This window comes from Equus caballus, chromosome 2 (genome assembly GCF_041296265.1).
Source record: "Equus caballus isolate H_3958 breed thoroughbred chromosome 2, TB-T2T, whole genome shotgun sequence".
In the NCBI taxonomy this organism is placed as follows: domain Eukaryota; kingdom Metazoa; phylum Chordata; class Mammalia; order Perissodactyla; family Equidae; genus Equus; species Equus caballus.
The window spans coordinates 8,820,414-8,840,426 of NC_091685.1; the positions used below are offsets into that span (position 1 = coordinate 8,820,414).

The following is a 20,013-nucleotide window of genomic DNA, read 5'->3' on the forward strand; positions in this document are numbered from 1 at the left end:
TTTCCATGTATTTCTCACGGTTATTGGCGCTGTGAGGATTACCAAGGAGAATGTTTTACTTATTAAGAAGAAGTTCTATGTCAAGGGCCTAGTATGGTACCTGACAATAGAAGGTGCTCACTAGATGATGACTTTTGCAATAATTGTTTTCATGGAGTTGGGTTGGGAAACAGCCATGCTTTTGTCCAGGATGCTATAATGTCATCAGGGATCTCAGCTCAAAAGGATTTTATTCCCAATAGACCCCCTATTACAAACTAGGAGGGGCCCTCTGCAAAAGTAGCAGAATTTTTGTAGGGCAGAAAAGAATTGAAAGATTAAAAAGTGTTGAGAAGGGTTTACAACTAGGGGTAAGTGGACAGACAGCCCAGAGATGGCACAATCCTTCCCTCCTTCATTCAGTAGATAGTCTCTATTGTGTTCTTGAGAATTCAAATCTGTCCCCACCCTCAAGCACCTCCCTGTCTAGTCGGAAGGACAATATAAGGTGCTGTAAATAGTTAATGGATTTCAGTGCAATGGTAGGGGAAGGCACAGGATGTTTCCGAGTCTTTAGAATATCCAAGAAAGATGTTTCAAAAACTATACATTGAATTAAGCACAAATTTTGTTTGCCACCTTTGCTCACCAGTCCTAGCAAAAAGTGAAAAGAAACTCATATAGTAAGCTTTTATCACCACTTAAAAGACTATATCGTTTATTTATGTAGTAATTTTTATCGTCTGTTTCCTCCTTGAGGCCAGGAAATTTTATCTGTTCTGTTAACTGCTTTATCCCAGCATCTAGAACCATGTTGGGTGCACAGTAAGTCCCAAGTAAATGTTTGTTGGCTGATGGACTAGACCAGCCCACTCTAGGCCACTGCACAGGAGAAGAAATAAAACTGGGCCCTGGTTAAGAGAGAAACTGGAAGAATGCCCGAGGTCCATATAGTCAATGGGGCGTACAATGGTGGGGGTGACCGTTGGAAGGAGGAGACAAGGTTGCAGAGGTTGGAGACATGGCCAGATCCCGGAAGGCTTAAATGCCAGGCCAAGGGTCTTTAGGGTCTCTGCAGAGGCCCTGGAGAAACACTGAAGGACTTTTAGCTGGAATGAGGCCTTCTCAGACCCCTGCTCCATCACCTTCTCTTTCTTTCCAAAGAGGTTTCCAAGTTTCTTTTGTGTCGCTTGCTTTATTTGACTGGCCCAGTCTTACTCGGGAGTTCTCTGACCAGCAACAGTCTTTCAGTGAATGCAAAGGATCCAGTTATCTGCTCCTCCCTTCCCCAAATCCAACTCAACCCCACATTCTTCTTATAATTAAACCCAAAATCCAGCTAAATTAGGTAAATATTTTAAAATGGCAACTCAAGAAGGATGTTTTAGTAACTGTGTGATGAAGATGTCAGATCTTCGTCATCTCACTGCAGCCTGAAGGACAGCTGGGAGGAAAGTCACTTTGAGAGGTTTTAATAATGTACCTAATTCTTGATGTCTATAGGGATTATAACATCTGGATGCCAGTTTCAGAGAGCATGGGTCAAACTTTGGTTTGGTGTGTCCATGCTATCTGCCTTGTATTAATCTTTTTTTATATATATTAACAAAACTCTTTATTTTCATTGACAAATATTTCTTAAGCATCTACCAGATTCCAGACACTGCCTTAGATGCAGGGGCTGGGGAGCCAGTGTTCACAAGAAGCCATGTCCTTGCCATCGAGGACCTTTTATTTTAGTAGGGATTTGACACATGGCCACAACAAAAACAGCTTTGTTTATTTACTATGTGTGATTTTACATACATTTTCTCATTTAACTTTCACAGCAAACCATTGAGGTTGATACATTCATTTCTATTTTATTAGAGAAGGAAGCCAACTGTTGCATGGTCAGTAAGTGGTGTAGTCAGGATTCGAACTTAGGTCTGACCCCAAATCCATGCTCTTTCCACAGTGCCCATGCCTTACTTTAGAGGAGAGCTAGTGCATGTGTTTGGGGTGGGGCTGAGAGAAGGACAGCCATGCAGAATGTCAAGAGTTCTTAGAAAAGAGGAGTAAAGGTAAACTGCCTAGGATGGGGACTAGGGAAGCTGAAAGGGATAGAATTTCTGGTCTGCTATGGAGGTGGAAAGTCATCAAGTTCTAGGGGTCCAGGGGCATCTATTTTAATCAAAGCAAGGCCAAACATTCTAGAGGTCCTGTCAAGAGAGGCAGACACCAGTGTGGACATTGCAGAGCCCTAGCCTGTCTATCCCTAGTACGGAGAGTATTCCAAGAAGGGGATTGACCCAGGGGAAGGCCTTGGGGAACGAGGCCAGATGTCAGGAAAGTCTTAGCAAGATGGGGAGAGAACGTAAACAATGACTGACTCACATAACCCTGACGTACTTACTTGTTTCCACTGGAGTTGTGCACAGATTCATTCGTTCCAATGTCCGTGACACTAGCTGTGTTTCACACACATATCTCTCCAGGATGTAACATACATTCTCTGTGGTAGCCATTAGGTTGTCTTCAGAGCTTCCAATTATCTTCTCCTATCAGGTACTTCCCAGCTCCCTTGCACTTAGGCATGGCCGTGTGACTTAATTTAATTAGTAATGTGAGCGGAAGTAACACATGCAGAAGGAAGCTTTAAGAGCCAGGGCGTGAGTTACCGCATTCTCTTTCCCCTCCTGTGGTGAAAGTCAAGATAGAGCCTCCATAATCCAGGGCTCCTGAGTGGCTACGATGATCAAAGCCTCCCTGGTGATCCACATGGATATCTCAAGAGAAAGAAACCTTTCTTGTTTTAAGTCATCAAAACTTTGGAGTTGTTTGTAACTGCAGCATAACCTACTTATTCTGACTGATTATACATTTCAATTTACATACAAACTCACTCTCATATCATAGACAATCTCTCTGATTCATTCAGTCATCCATCCATCCATCTAGTCATTTATCCATTCATTTATTTAGTAAAAATTTATTAAGCCTCAACCACGTATCAAACTTTTTTTCCTGGTTAACGGGGATACGGTGGTGAACAAGATCAAAGTCCTACTCTAATGGAGCTTCTTTCTAGTGTGGCTGGCAGACAGATAGAGAGAGAGAGATTAGATATAGATATATAACTCCTATCTATGTATTTATATCTAGATAAATAGAGATTATATACAGACATCTATATGTATGTATGTATGTATGTATATATCTATCCATATTGGACAATGTAGCAGTGGGAAGGGTAAACCATCTGCTCCACATGATTTTCTGGTTTCTGGGTATCTCACATCTACCTTTGCCTCCCCCCAGGTCTTGTGAACTTCCTCACATCTTTCCCAAGAAATAATTTCACGGGGGCTTCTGACCAGAGCCTCTGCTGGCAGGTGGGGAGGGATTATAGAGGTGCCACCATGATGCACTGTCCTAGAGAGAATTTCTGAGGAGGCTCCTAGCAGGGACCAAGTGCTGCTGGGCCACTAGACTCTTCCACTCCTCAGGCTCTCAGGAACTTCTGAATGATCTCTCTATCCTTCACAGAGTTTGGGGCCACCTTTGATGACAATGCCTCCAACAGCAAGAATTCAAAAGGAACTGATATTTAGGATGCTACTAATTCTAGGGACTAGATTTAGAATCTAGAGATTCTCACTATTTGGTTGGATGTGTGCAGGAAGGGAGAAGTGGGGAGTCAAGGGCAACACCCAGATAAATGGAAGTGATTGGAGATATCGGTCTTTGAAAGGGGAACACCAAAAAAGGTGCAGATTTTAGGGGGAAGATATTGAGTTCTGTTTTGGAGATGCTGAGTTTGAAAAGTACCTGTGGTCATTCAGTTGAAGAGGTCCAATGGGTACCTGGATACACTGGTTCAAATGTCTAGGTTGGGGATATAGATTTATCCATCATCAGAATATAAATTGTACTTAAAGTCATGGGATTTGGTAAAGTCCCCCAGGGAGAGTGAGAACAGACACCCAATAATTTGTCTCTAAAAGGAACTTGAAAGAGGAGGGATGTCTAGGAGATGTCTAGAGTGAAGAGGATGGTGATCCAGGGAGGTCATGTTTGTTTTGTTTTGTTTTGTTTTGTTTTTTAAGGTGGAAGAGGCTTGAGCATGCTACAGGAAGAAAGAAGAAGGGGAGAGGCTGAAGGATTTCATTCATGCATGCACTCAGCCACCCATCCAGCTCTCACTGATGTTGAGTTTATTTCTTCTTTTTATTTAGTTGAGCAGACATTTTTGAGCACCCATGGCAATCTTTTGGGGGCTTGGTTGACAACAGTGAGTCTTACCAGATTTGGAGTAGGAGAGCCTAGGACTGTGGTTGGTAGAGGAAAGACAGTCCCTGCCCTCTTGGGTACCCATAGAGATAGTCACACTGATTGACATGAGGCCAAGTACAAGCAGTTACTAGATTCATAGTTAGACGGGTTAGAATGACCCATTCATTCTCATTTTCAGTTGGTTGTTTTGTCTGAGTAAAACCCTGGATTGGACCAAGAGACTGGGCCACTCTAGTCCTTGGCTTCCAATATAGCAGGAGGTGAAGACCTTGGAATCTGGAGGAGTCTCTGGTGCCCAGAAATATGAACCTCCCCACAGTCATTCTTGTCAAGTCTGCTCAGCTTCTTGAAGCCTGAAAACAGGCACAAAGTGGGGAGCTCCAGCATCACCTACCTTCCAAAGCCTTAATTCAGAACCATTCACAACAATCCATTCCACTCATCTGATTCTGATCCACTTGGCCACTAGTTTATTTTCCTTTTCCAGTGTTCATCTTGAGTCTTCCCATGTGCTGCTCCCCATCATTTCTCCATCTGAGCAGGCTTGGGCCACCTCACTCTATGCCCCTCAACTGGTTCTCTGCATACCTGGGAACCCTCATCCCCTGTTGCCATCATGGATGGCATTCTCCCCAGTTCCAGCCTGTTCCCAAAAGAGGAAATAGGTGGCCTGTGAGAGAAGGAATTAGGCATGAGGTCAGAGACATATTCAGTAGTTTGAGGACTGAAAAAGATCTGATTTAGACTTTTCTTATTAGAGTGAGATTTAAAAATTATACTTTCTTTGTAGGGTTTTCAATTCCTTATTGCCAGTTCCTGGCATAGTAACAGTCACATGGTTAGAGTTCAATTAATCTTAATCCCCTTTCCCTTTCCTTGATCTCTTTTCAATTCCCAGAACCAATTCGCACTTATGGGAAAACCAACTTGAGATAGTTCATCCATCCATCTTGCAGGGGAGGAAGACTTTTCCTCTACCTTTTGTGGGTTCGTCTGGCCGGAGAACGAATTAAATTCACATGAGACAGAATAGCAAGAGAAAATTAAACAAAGCTTTATGAGGACCATGGCCTGGGGCCTTTCTTCCCAAAGGAAGAAAAGGCACCGAAGAAGTGGGGTGCACAGAGTGGTTATATACCCCCTAACAGGATGTTTCACATATGATTGAATGTCCCTCCCACAATAGTCACAGGATTGCCCTGTCGGCACAGTGCTTGATGGACACAGCAGGTAGTGGGTCTGCTATCTTGGAGGGCACAGCAGGAGGCAAGTCTATTGTCTTGAGCTGGGCGGTCACAGGCGAGCGCAGCAATCAGTTCCTAGCCTAAGGAAAGATGCTTAATCCTTAAAGAAATGCCAGCGTTGGGAGGGGGAGGGAAGTCAGTTACAGGAGGTTACCAGACAAGCACAATAAACAATGCAGATTTAAGTCCTTGCCTTCCCCATTGATTAAGAGTTTCTAGAGATAAGGTCATCTCCCCTTCTTCCTGGTAGAGAGGGAGATATCTTTACAGATGGAGAGTTCCTTTACAATGTAAATGTCTCTTACAAAGGGTAAGTAAATTCTACTTTTTAGTTACTTTCCTGTCTGCAAAGGAACCAGCCTCAAATAATCATCATGCCAAAGAGGCACATCTTGGCGTGGCCAAGACCAGTCCCCCACAATCTATCTATCCATCCATCCATTCATTTACCAAATTTTTTTTGAGGACCTACTATGTGCCTATCACATTTCTTGGTTTTAAGCAATAAATAAGGTAGACACTGCTTCTGTCCTCGTGGAGCTTAGAGTTTAGAGAAGATAGAGGCTTAAATGACACCTCCTCTGTGGCAGGCACTCCTGCCTGGCTGCTCTGACTCCACATAATCTGGGATTAAGTGTCCCTCGTTGAGAGAGAAGTCCTGAACCAAATGACCAGCACTGGTAACCAGGCTTCAGCATGGGGCCTTGTTTGGCCAGTCCTGTCTGGTGACCATCCTTATGTACCAGACCCCTCCCAGCCTTGGGCCCTGCCTTGTTCTTTTCTCTCTCCTGCCAGACTCATCCTGATTTTCAACCCAAGGCTCAGGGTCCTATTTCCAGCTGCCAGTCCTCCCAGATGGCCAAGTCCTACCATGGGAGATATTCTGACCCCTCCCAGTAGTTATACCTCACATTTCTGACTCTCACTATGTGCTAGCCTGTGGTCTCAGTCCTGAATCCTCCCAAGAATCTGATAAGTAACTATTCTTAAGATCCTATCTGTGAAGGGCAAAGGCTCCTGCTGCAAAGATGCCTTAGCTGTCCTCTCCCTCAGGCTCTGTAAGAGGAGGGAGGAGGCAAATATCCCTGGGAGAGGTAGTCAGACTTAGCAGAAAGAATTCGTAAGCTTTGGAGTCAGACAGACTGGGCTAGAATCCCAACTTCCCCACGGACAAGCTGTAGATGCTGGGAAAGTCACATGACTCCCCTACATCTCAGATTCCTCACCTGTAAAGTGGGAAAAATACTATGTACTTCAAAGGAGTGCTAGGAGGACTATGGAGAATGTATTAAAGCCCCTGGCTCCTGGTCTGTACTCACGAAAAAGCAGTTACTAATATTATCCCTGCTCCGAGCTCCCAGACCTCATGTGTGGGCCAGGCCTGGCCATATTGGTGTGTGGAAATCTTTTTCTTTTCCCTGAACTGCCTCACTTTCCCTTGAGCAGCCCTGGGCAACTGTGTGAAGATGGAGAAGGAGCTGCAGCCAACTGTAGCCACCACCTTGCCCAGCCGGCTCTGACCTGGAACTCCAGCCTGGCTCTCTCAGGTCATCAAGGCACAGAGGACTGGCCAGCCTGATTCAGATGTCCTACTCTTTTGCAATTCTTCTTGGGGATGTCCTGATCTCAAGGCAGCAGTGGCTACAAAATAGACGTTTATATTCAACTCTCCCTAAGCACAGAGATATGGCCCAGCAAGCCTTAGCAGAGGAGAAGTCAGGGTGAAGGTTAATGGCCAAGGCAGGGGTCGGGGAAGGCAAAGCGAGACCTGACTTTGTGGCCTTAACAGGACAGAATTCAGCCTCCAGGTACTTTCCTGGCAGCAGGGCACTTCTCAACCTGCCTTCTCAAAGGCTGGGAACTTAGCTGGAATCTTGGCTGGAACCCCTCAGCATTGCTAGGAAGTGCCTTTTAACCTTTACCCTAGCCAAACAGCCCTTGCTGATTTTCACCACATCAAACCTCTTTAAATACAAACCTTTTCTATCTTTCCCTTTTGTTTGGTCTGTATCTTTAACAATCTGGTTAAAATGTCCTTCAAGTTCTGGCGATGACACCTCTGAAGACGCCTGGCTAATCTCACTTGAACCTGAAGACAATGGTACAAGGTAAGCAGGTCATAAGTGGTTATCCCTAGATTATAGATGTGGGGTTCAGAGAGGGAAAGATACTTGCTAGAGGTTGCATAGTTTAGGCCTGGCAGAACAGGGATCCAAATCCTCAGGTCTCAACATTACTCCACACTGTTGATTTCAAAAGGTGACCAGACAAATGAAATCAGTGACCTTGGAATAAAATCCACATTCCTTGCTAGAGTCTGAAAAAGCCTGTGGGATCTGGCCTTGCTCACCTCTCCAGTGTTTACAGGCACCTCTGTCCCTTCCCTCACTTCTGCCCCTCTGGCCACCTGTTGTTTCCTAGAACCCATTAAGTGCTTACCCACCTCCAGGCCTGTGTACTGATGTTGTTTGCCTGGCTCTTCCACGACTCCTTATCTTTCAGGTCCGATTTCAAAGTCATTTTCTCAGAGAAAAGAACTCTACCCTGTCTAAGGAAAATCCCTCTGTTATTTTCTTCCATTGCACCTTCCTTCCCAGCCCTTATCACAATCTGTAATTATTTATGGAATGAATTTATTTATTTATTGAATTATTCATTTATTGAATTGGGTACCCAAGTCATTCAATTCAATTAATTTAATTATTCATTTATTTAGCCAATATTTATCGAGCACCTACTAAGGGCCGTTCTTTCAGGAGCTGAGGTTACAATAGTGAACAAAACAGACACAGATCTCTGTATGATGGGGCAACTTCCCAGGCAATAGAAGAAAGACAAAAGGAGTTAAGTGTCACTCCAAGGGTTTTGGCTCAAGCAACAGGAAGATGGTGCCGTCATTTGCTGAAATGCAGAAGAGAGCATGTTGGGTGGAGGGGGGTAAAAAGGAATTGTTTTTTTGTTATAAGTTTGAGAGAGTCAGGTGGAGACATCAAATTCGTGGTAGTATATCCATCCCCAGAGTTCAGGCAAGAGATCTGGGCTGGAAATACACCTGGGAGTCATCGGAGCACTGATTATAGTAAAAGCCACAACCCTGGATGAGTGGTTTTGGAGAGTGACTGTAGTTAGAGAAAAGGTCCAAGAACTCAGCCTTCAACATTTAGAGGTCAAAGAGACAAGGAAGACATTGAGAGACGGCCAGAAAGGTCGGAACAGGAAGCAGAGTCTTCACTCGAGAATGAAGATGAGGTAAGAGGCATTGGATATTTGAAGAAAGAGGAGAAAGCAGGAAAACATGTCCTGTGAGAGTGAGTGAACTAGAGAAATAGAGTGACCTTCAGGCAGTTCTAGGGCCCACATGAGGCTAGTGGTCTAATTTAAAGGGAGCCTGGTCAGCATTAATTCGAGTTTTTTCTCTTGCTATGTTCAGCTGTGAAGGTGCAGGTGCAGAGCGGATGGAGAGCTTCGGTTGAGCCAAAAGAGAAGAAGGAAATGAGGGAGGGGCAAGGAAAATGAGAATGTGGGCAAGGACAGTGAGAACGTGGGTAAGGAAAAGGACAGTGTGGGCCAGGCCGGGATTAGGTGTTTGGCCGTGGGAGTTAAACTCCATAGGAAGGGAAGTGAGGACATTGCGGGGTAGGGAGGAGGGGACAGTAAAAAGTGAGTTGAAGGTCCCAGTGGGGTTGAAGGGCTATTTTGAGTCAGTTTATTAAAGGAAATGGGAGAGGACGTATTTCAAGGAGATGCTTGAAATTGAAATTAAGGTATTAAGGCCTAAGGAATGAGCGGGGAGGGAGTAATGAAGTGGAAGGAGAAGCAGAGGGTGAGGAACTGAGAAGCCAGGATATTGGAAGGATCATCTATGTGCATATTGAAATCATCCAGAATTATGACAGATTAGTTTTGGAGAGAGTCTTAGTGTGGTTTGGGGGAGTATTTATGGGAGATAAGGTATGTGCCTGGCACACACTTGGTTCTCAATCAATGCAGTTTAGTTACTTATTTGCTTAATATTTTTTCAGGGCGCTGGGTCTTCTCCCTCAGTTACTTCCAAAGCAGAGCTTCGTGGAGGGTTGTGGCATTGCATTGTGGGTGGCGATGGGGTTGGGAGACACACTGGGGCCTGAGCCTGGCCTCAAGGGAATGTGTGGGTCCCTGTTGCTGAGGCTGCCCCATAGTCTGGAGTCCAGGCCCTTCTGCTGCCTTCAGGCTGGACTCCCACCAGAGCCGCGCGTCGTCGGCTCAGCGGCAGCAGCAGCAGATGGCGCGGAGTGGGTGGGCTGGGGTATCTGCAACTGATCCCACAGTTGCCGGATTAATGAGGCCTCGTGTCCGCCTTCTCTTCTGCAGTGTGCCAGCCGACAGTAGCTTCCTTTGCTGGGGTGGGTTTGTTTGCGGGAAATTTTTTGGCAGTGAAAGCTCAGCACCTGATTGAAAACTTCCTCTCCCCCTCATTTCTCCCCCTCCCCCGGCTTCTTTACTGGCTCTGGTGAATTCTGGGGCCTCAAGCCTGCCCTGTGTGTTTCCCGTGTCAAACCGATGAAGCTGAGATCAGGCAGTCCTGCTCCTGTGTTTATAGATGGGGAAACTGAGGCCTACCTAGAGAATTTAATCATTTATTCTAAAGCAGGAGGCTCAGCACTCTACATATGTCCCATGCCTTTCTGGTGTCCAGCTAAATACCTGGGTCAGCGTAGACTCCATGAGTGAGAACCTAGATTGTTCATATTTGAGGTTCAGGCCTATATAAGCATACCTGATGGGCATTGAGGTCACGGGTGCTAGAAGACAATTGGAAGCCAGATGAGAATGGGGTCCTGAAGAGAAAATGTCACTGTAAGTGAGGAGGGAGTCTGGCACAGAGGACCAGGCTAGCAAACAGGTTCAAAGATAAGAAGCATTAGTTGTGGGCATAGTATAAAGTTCTTCTTGGTCCACTCTGACCCGGCTTTCCTGGTAAATCCCCAAAACAATGTCACTAAGTTATTAGGTGGTCCAAGCAACTCTGTGGTATAACTGTTCCTTCCCCAGCAAAAGGGAAAAGAGAAAAGGAGGGTGCGTTCTTAATGATGGATGAGAGGGAGAGAGCAAGCAAGAGAGAGAGAGACAAGCCCCGGAGATCTGGAGGGGAGTAAAGATGCTGAGATATTCCAGTAGGTGGGGTGGCAGGAACTGAGGCCCCCAAGGAGCATTGGAGGTCAAAGACAGGTCCGTGCCATCAATGGGTAGCCCAAGAGGGGCCTTAGATTCATGGCAAACTAATGTAGGCAACAATACAGCGAGGACAATCTGGAGGCGGATGGGGATGGAACTCCTAGCAATGGGGCGGCAGGCATTTGGAGGGGCGTTGGGGATCTGGGGTGGGTCTAAAGACCAGTATAGGCCTCATTAACGTGGTCAAACTGAGGGGCACAGGCAATGGGCCAGTGGGACAGAAAAATTATCAAAATTAAACCAGTGAGACAAAGTTGTCTAATCTTTCTCACATAGTGGCATACATACAAAAATACTCGTTTGTCCCAATAGGGTAGAGGGACAGGTTGGAGCCAGAGATGAATGACCTGGGGGCTCTAACTGCCCAGGGCCCCACCTGGCTGCTCAGAGGTTCAGGAAATAAAATGAGCACGTCAATAAGAATGCGTTCACAGATTGGGAAGTTCTGCAGTGAGGAGTGTATTTTTCTCAAGTAAAAAGAAGTACAAGGGAGATAATCCAGGGCTGCTGTAGCAGCTTAGAGATGCCGTTGTGGACCTAGGTCCCTCATGTGTTTCTAATCTGCCATCCATGGCTTTTGGTTGTTGCCTTCATGGTTGCAACATGGCACCTGCAGCTCCAGACATCACTTCAGCATTCCAAGTGAGGAGAAGAAAGGGAGGAGGAGGGCAATGGCAGAGAGAAAAGAGTGTGCCAGCTGAGTTTGCTCTCTTTTAAAGAGCTTTCCTGGAAAGCTCTTGGTGAGGACCAGGCACTTGTTATATCCCATTGGCCAGATCTGGGTGATGTGGCCACTTCCAGCTGTAAGGAAAACGGAAAGATGTTTTGTAGCTAGGCATTTTGTTGCATTAATAAAATCAGAGTTCTTTTAGAAAGGAAGAAGAAAATTAATATGAGTAGGGCTCTGACAAAGACTACATTGTATTCAGGGAGTAGTTAATAGTTTTGCACAGCTGGACCACAAACTGTGAGGCAGGAAGAGGAGAGAGACGAGGCTAGTTCAGCAGTCAGAGCCTAGATGATGCGGGGCCTTGGAAGTCATTCTCCGGCATCTGAACTGTATCACCTGGGTGACGGGACTCCACTGACAGGATTTAGGCAGAGGAGTGATTTGGTCAGATTAGTGTTTTAGGCAGATCATTCTGGCTGGGGGGGATGGGAGAGTACAGATGGTGAGGAGGGAAGATCTCCTATGAGGTTAGTGCCAGAATCCACGTACGTACATAGAAGGTATCCAGTTAATTGTCTCTAAATGAGATGATAAGACTTAAGCCAGGATAGCAGCAATGAGGAGGGGCGGAAGGGGATGAATTTGAGAAATTTCCAGGAGGTAAAATTGATAGGGTTTGGTAATTGACTAGGTAATTGAATGGTTGGGGGAAGGGAAGTGGAGTTTAGAAATATTCCTGGGTTTCCCACTATTAATTGGGATGTAGAACACAAGAGAAGGAGAAGGTCTGGCGTATAAAATTTGTTCAAAATCACACAAGAAATTGGTGGCAGAGCTGGGAATTGAACCCGGTTATCCTGGGCCAGTGTTCCTTCCATTACTCTGTGCTCCAACTTCTATTCCCTGGAGCCCAGAAAAACAAGCCATTGATGTCTTTGCACCGACTGATTCTTCTCCCCTTTCTCCACCCACCAGGTCATGAGAGCCCAGGGATGAAGTTAATATGGTGATGGCGTCTTGCTCCTGGAGGACCCAGCTTACTGAGGGTATGCTAAGAGAGTGAGCAGAGGGGCCGCCATAAACACCACCTCTCTCACTGATGCTGGGGGTCAGGAAGCACCTGGACGGAGCATTAGCTTCTCCCCACAACTATTCTTTCTGTAATTCTTGCTTCCTGAAGCTTGGCTGGTATGTTAATTTCCTATCGCTGCTCTAACAAATTATCACAAATTCAGTGGTTTAAAATAATACAGATTTATTCTCTTACAGTTCTAGAGGTCAAAAGTCTAAAATTAAGGTGTTGGCTGGGCTGTATTCTTTCTGGAGGCTTCAGGGGAGAATCAATTTCCTTACCTTTTTCAGCTTGTAGAAGCCACCTGCATTCCTTGGCTCCTGGGCCCCACCTTTTGTTTTCATCATCACCTCTCCTATTACTGACTGATCCCTCTACCTCCTGCTTATAAACACCCTTGTGATCACATCGGGCCCACCCAGATAACCCAGGATTATCTCCCCATCTCAAAATCTGTAACTGCATCACATTTGCACAGTCCTGTTTGCCATGTAAGGCAACATATTCTCAAGGTCCAGGGATCCGGACATGGACACCTTTGCAGGGGGACATTATTCAGCCCACCACAGCTGAGCACCTTCACAGGCATTCTTTTCATGCCCAGTTTTGGCACAGTCCTTCCCCTTGATGAGCTCACAGTTCAGGGACGTAGGCAGAGAAGTAAAGAGCAAATTACTCTGCAGGGTGAGAGAGGCAAGCACGGGGACTATGGGAGCCCAGAGGAGTGGTACAAATCTGGTCTGGGAGGTCAGAGAAGGAGCTTCAGAAGAGTCAATGTCCATGCTGAATTTTCAGGAATGTGTAGGAAGTAGCCAGATGAATAATAATGATAATAATAATAACAGCAAACAGGAGCCAGCCTGGTGGCACAGTGGTTAAGTTCGCACACTTTGTTTTGGTGGCCTGGGGGGGTGTTTGCGAGTTTGGATCCCAGGCACAGACCTACACACCACTTATCAAGCCATGCTGTGGCAGCATCCCACATACAAAATAGAGGAGGACTGGCACAGATGTTAGCTCAGGGCCAATCTTCCTCACCAATAATAATAATAATAATAATAATAGCAAACATTTGTATAATTATTGCTATCTGCCAGGTTGTGTTTTAAGCACTTGACATATATTAATGCATTTGATCCTCTCAATACCGTATAAGGTGGGTACTTTATCGCTCCTATTTTATAGATGAGTAAACTGAGGCTGAGAGAAGGTGATCCATTGGCTGGAGTGTAGGTCCTTCCCACCACTCTTATAGTAAAGATCAAAATCCTTTCTGTGGCTTTTGAGGCCCGTGGTGATCAAGTCCCTGCTCCCACTCCCACTCCCATGCCAGCCCTGTTCCCACCTCCACCTCTGAGTCACTGGGCTCCTTTCAGCTGAGCCTCACTCCTCTCCACCTCTGGTCCTTCGTACATGCTATTTCCCCTCTTCCTAGGATGGGACACGACCTCCTCATCCTTCAGATCTCAGTTCAAATGCCACAGTAGCAGGGTATTCCTTGTCCTTAGCTGGGCAAATGTCCTTGTTACTCACGGTCAGAGCAGCATGTACTTGACCTTGACAGCACTCACCCCCAGCCGTATACAAACATCTCTTTTGTCCCCTCATTGTGTCTTCAGTGCCACATAGTAGGTGGTCAATAAATATTTGCTCACTCAGCAAAAAACATTGGGGAAGATGGGAGTCTAGGAGTAAGCAGGAGCAGGCCCATCAGAGATCACCCAGTTTAACACCGTCCTTTAACTTCTGGGAAACTGAGGCCCAGTCAGGTGCAGTCACTTGCCCAATGTCACACAGTAGGTAGGGCAGAGCTGAGGATTCTGACTCCTGGTCCTGGGTCTCTTCCATCATTCCCATTGTGATGCTCCTGACCTTGCCCTAGTGCCTGGGGCACGACCCTGCCCAGGTTCGTTTTTACCCACCACCCTGAAAGCCAAACCACCAAGAGGACAAGATCGCAGCAGAGAGTTTACTCACAAGGCAACCACATGAGGAAGCGAGAACATGCGTCTCAAATCTGCTTCGCTGAAAATAGGGACTCAGGGATATTTATGGGGTACGGGGGCAAGGTGATCTGAAATGTGAAGATAGGTGATTGGAGGTGAGGAGAGGTGAGGTAATTGATGATGTGTGCAAGCGTAGTCAGCCTTCATGCCTCTTCATAGGATCCATGTTCGCAAAATGGCAGCATTAGCATGATCTGAGGGTGGGGTTTTTAGCCTCTTGACATCTAAAGGTCACCTACCGGACATCAGCACGGGCCCAGTTGATGAGCTGGTGGTCTCGACTGGCCTGGAGTGGACAAAGGGGTTCTAATTCCTGAGAAACAGCTCACACACCCATTACCATGGTGACCCAGGCTCCAGGGAGATGTTATCTATAGGAGCCTAGTGGGAGTCAGATAGCATATTGCGTAAACAGCACAGTTAACAATGGGTCGGGGAATAGCTAAAAGTTATAACCAGTAATTGCAAAAAGAAAAAAACCTTTAGTTCCTAGCTACTTAATCATCAATGGCTAAATCTTTGCCAGTTTCACCTGCCTGTCCAAGTCTGATTCATCTTTCAAGATACAGTTGATTCCCAGGCATCTCTAGGATGCATTTCTTGTTACACCTCAACTTCCCCCGACTCTGCCACAGTTAGAATTGACTGCTCTTTTCTTTGTGCTCCCCAAACTTCCTCTAGCTTTGATCTTGCCATTCAGTGCTTACATTGGAGCTCCTACAAGGCAGGCACTGTGTCTGATTCCTCTGTCAGGGAGGCATGCATGCAGCAGAAAGATGTGGTGTGGGACCAGTACTGTGATACAGGAAGGCAGAGGGATGTGGGATTGTCTAGGAATCCCCAGCCCAGCCTGGGTGTCAGGGAAGGTTCTCAGGAGGCAGTGAACCATGAGCTGAACAAATCAGGATTTGCCACATGGATGGTGCATGCGTGTTTGTGTGTGTGTTGAGTGAAATGGGGCCTGGCGATGGAGGAAAGGACATTCTAAAGTTTGCAGAATGGAATAATGAGCTAGTCACATGGGGTGAGGTGGGGGTTGGGCAACCCGAAGCCCTTTTGTTCCCAAGGATTTAAATGAAGAGGTTGAACTGACTTCCAAGGCCTTTCCCTCACCGCCTAAGCAGGCAATGATGAGGCCAACGGTGTGACAAGTTGGGGAGGGCTGCCCTTTACAAATGGTCCAATGGATCCGTTTTCCCATTTGGGGTGAGACAGAACTTACAACTCTTTTCTTGTGCCTAAAGCCAAGAGGAGTATGGCTTGGGAATGTCATCTCTTCCCAGGAATTTGTTTATGAATGAAAGGCCCTCACTTCCCTGCTCAAAAGCCTTCTGGGACCCTGCTTTCTGAAAGAAGTCCCCTGCCTCAGCCTGAACGTCTGACCCTTCTTCCCTTATTCCTCTGCTGTCCTCCCACTGCTGCCTGCCTAAGATCCTTAGCATCTTTCTCCATCCCTTCCCCAACGCCAGGAAGGCCTCCTCAGCTCCACCTTGCCTAGCCACTCCCTACTGTCCTGCATGGGCTGTTCAAGCCACCCCGAACCCCTTCCTCAGGGCAACTCCCCCAAGCCTTTCTTTACCAGCAGGCCATATTGTAGAGCACATGGCCCCCCTGGTTTCAGCTGTTTGGACCATTTGGTCTGTGTGAAGGAAAATTACTGGTGCCAGCGGCCTGTAAACAATGACCAATCAGGGCCAACATGGTTTTCTCTCTGAAAATTTGAACCATTCTTTCAGGGACAATTGGACCTGTTCTTGGTAAAGGTAGCGTCATTGAAGAGTCACAGGGAGGGGGCAGAATGGCTGAGTCACTGTAGTGGTTGGGCACAAGAGGAGGGATCAGTGGGGTCTCTGGTTGCTGAGGGGCATTCAGAGCCTCTGACCATGTGTGGCTGGAGTTGTTTTATTTCAAAAGCAGCTCAAGTTCCATGAGGCCGAGCGAGATTTCCAAGAGCTTATTCCCACACGTACCCCTACTGTCTCCTCCCTCCTTTCCTGGAGTCTTTCTCTGTTCTTCACATCCAGAGGTACCCACCAAACCATGTCCCCCTGCCAGGGGGCCAGGCCCAAGCTCTTTTCCTCTGAGAACTCTTTCTGGCTGCTGTTTCATTCCTACTACTCTTCATCACCAGGAACTTGAAGTATTTTATCTCTAATCCTTCCTTCTCTGACCAGGAATCTGTGAGACGTTGAACGATTCGCCCAGGGATCTAAACCCAGAGCTTTCACCAGAGCTTGTCCTCTTCCCACCAGGCCACACTCTCTCCTTTCTGGGCCCCAGAATATTCCTTTCATTCTCCACAGATTTTCAAAATTTCCTGTAACTCTCCTTCCAGCACAGAAACTACCTGGCATGGCTAAATAATTTTTTCCTATGTCTTGTCTTTGTAACAAAACTCTAAATTTCCATTCCTGGTGGGTTTTTTTGTTTTTCGGTTTTTTTTGGTTTCCTGTCATAACTCACTATGCACAAAACAGGTGGTGAAAGAAAAAAAAAAAGCTGAATATGCTTCTTCATTCTTGTGCCCCTTCCTCAATGCCTGGCATATGGTAGATGTTCAGAGTAAGGATTCTAGTGTAGACAAGACTTAGGCTGGTTCCTACACCCCTACCCCACCGTACCTCACAGGTAGGTGGGTGTTCAACCAATGATGGTGTCACATTGAAAGACAGTCAATGTGGTTTAGTGGAAAGACATTGGATTGGAGCCAGACGGCATGGGTGTAATTCTGCTACATGCTGTACAACCTTGGGCAAGATTCCTAACTTCTCTGAGCCTGTTTTTCTCAGATGTAAAGTGGGGATTATACTATGTGCCTCCCAGTACTGTTCTGAGGATTCAGGGGCAATACAGATGGTGAAAGGAGCTCTCATGAAGGTGACATTTGTTCACGCAATGCCTTCATCTCTTAGGGAGAGCCATGCGGTCAGCTCCAAGGGCAGCTAAGTTGACTTGTAGAGATTCTTACCTTCTTCTGGTTCTATCCTCAACTCCTCTCTACCTCGATGACTTTGGTGGTTTACACAGATCTGTCAACAAATAGTTTCATTTTTAAACATTGCTGAGGAACACTGTTTAAAAGCTATCACTTTTAGTTTTTCTTTATCAATTTGCTTGTAAACCAATGTTGTTGGATCTGTTTTTCCGTTAACGGTCTGGGGAGGGGGTTAGCCCTAGGCAGTGCATTAATGCCATTTCCCTTGTTCCTTACATAGCAGGACTCATCTCCACCTTTAACTGAAGCTGGAACCATTTGTTAATTGTTTTGGCTCTAATTATGACAGAATTGGCTCTAGCTTGGGTGATATAGCTGGGGGGGCTTCAAGGTCAAACAGGTCTGGGTTTGAATTCTGCCTTCACTACCTGCTTGCTTGTACAAGATACCAAATCTCTCTGAGTCTCTTTTTGCTCAATGTGAAAAGGAGATGATACCCCTCACTCACTCACTTGGGAGAAGAACTAAGTGCTAACTGTTAGTGCCTGGCATATTGGAAAGATAGTAAAGTGCTCTCTCTAGAAACAATTTCTTAAACCTTAAGGACTTTGCTGGACACTTGTAAAATGATTACATGGCATCCTGGGGTGGCATGTGGGTCCTTGCATTTGAACCACTAGTAGATTAAGCTGGACTTGCATAGGGAAGCCTTCGGGTAATTAACCTGGGGTTGGTAATTTTAAGCCAGTTTTCATTCTGTTGCAGAAACAAAAAAGATGAGACTGGAGAAATGCTATTCCTTTAATTGAAGGAACACTTTTATGTTCTCAGGTCTATTTTAATCTTAAGTGCCGATTATGCATCATTCTCTCCTGTTAACAGACACTTCTGTAAGTGATCTGCACAGAGAGAAATATGATTCTTACATAAATACTGTACCATGAGAAATTATCTTATTACCTAATGTGCCAAAAAGCTAATAAGATAAAGGAACGGTACGAGTCATTTTTGGACAATATTAAAACTTGATTTTAGCTCATGGAAATAAAACGTAATTTCCTTTTATTATTCTCTTTCCCAGGTAGAACAAAGGCAGTGAAGGGTGTAAGGATATTACACAGCTGTGTTCCGTGAGCTCTTATGAAGGCTGTGGAAGGGATCCAGGCAGGATGGCCTCAAATTAAGATTTTAATGACTCTTCCATTTAGAAAACACACTCTTGCTGTTAATGCTGTCTTGTCAGGTATGATTTTTGAATCTGCAGGTGAAAGTAAAAAACCCCATCTCCTATTCAGTTGTGCAAATGCTTGCTTCTGGGTGTTTCCATTTGTATGTCCATTACGCAACAAACATATAGTACCTACAGAAAGTAAGGGCAAAACAATTTCAAGAACTGGGAGTTTCCTGAATCGACTCTGGCAATAGGTGATTAAGTGCTGAATTTTGACAAGGTTAAGATAGCTAGACCCAAACACTGACTGAGTGTGGGCCCCACGAGACTTTGTGAGTTTCAAATGTACTTTTAAATGTTGTTCTTTGGGGTTTAAATGTTTTATTTACAAATGAACAAATAACAATTGATCTTGATGAAAGAAATTTGAACAGGACTGGAGTTGATAAAAATTTATGGCTGTGACTATCATTTGGCCGGTGTTTGAGCTTCGGTCATAGACGTAAGTAGTTTGATGCTGGTGGCGATGATGTAGGATGGGTTACAGACACAAACACATTTTTGCTGTCTTCCCTTGCTATCATTCTGACAGAAATAGCACTAAGTAAATGCCTTCAGCCTTCTCTGGCATGCAATTTTTCATCCAAGCAAAACATAATGTACCTAGGACCTAAAAGAAATTTAATAATCTCTACATTCTTGTGATTTGTTAGACCTTTCCCACAAACACCTACAGAAACTATATAATGTTTGCCTGGAGATTTAAGGTAACAGGCTTACACTTGCAGCAAGATGAATTTTTTATTAGATGTTAGGCAGACTCGTTGTGCTGATGTTGGGAAGTGTAGCCAAGAGAGTGTATGGAGAATGTCCTTCTATGGATATTTTAAAGACCTATTTAAACACCCACAGCTATCCGTGAAACTTCCAGGATAGATCAGTTGGAAGCTAGAGAATGAACTCTATGAACCGTATGATTTCACCAACTTCCAATATTCCAAAATAATGTATCCACTAATTCAAAGAGCACTGAAATGACACCTGTAAGGAGCAGGGCTGGTAATGACTGGTAATAACTATCATAGACCTGCCAGCAACGTTTTTAGACCTTCTACACACGTTTGTGAAGCTGTTATTCCTGAGGGCAACTACTAGTTTGAAAGGCCATTTTTCTTCAGAAGGGAAACACAGGGGCTTGTCTTTAAGATAAAACTAAAATAAGAACCTTTAAGTTCAACTATGTGAAGTTCAGCCTGACAGAGTTTTAATATTTAGCTTGGTTAATTAAATCCCATTTTTTGCCCTGAATTTAATTATCCCAATCATTGAGGTAATTTACTATAATAATAAAAAGGGGGCTAAGAGGAATGGAAGAGAATCTGACTGTTCCTTCATCTGGCTCACTGGGGGCATTTCTTCTTCAATTGTCAGTTTATGGATGGCGGTG

The 20,013-nt window shown here is 45.3% G+C and overlaps 1 long non-coding RNA gene across 2 annotated transcripts in view; it reads left to right on the forward strand.

Moving 5' to 3' along the window:
- The window catches only part of LOC106782806 (uncharacterized), a 52,050-nt gene that overhangs the window by 30,119 nt on the left and 1,918 nt on the right, over nt 1–20,013 (forward strand). The window contains exons 5-8 of one of the 2 annotated variants that reach the window (XR_011431128.1): nt 4,068–4,168; nt 6,945–7,606; nt 12,358–12,428; nt 18,477–18,638. This is a non-coding gene — a long non-coding RNA (uncharacterized lncRNA). Of the gene's footprint in view, nt 1–4,067; nt 4,169–5,977; nt 7,607–8,928; nt 9,044–12,357; nt 12,429–18,476; nt 18,639–20,013 lie in introns of those variants that run through there. The other variant, XR_002804268.2, reaches the window with a different exon arrangement.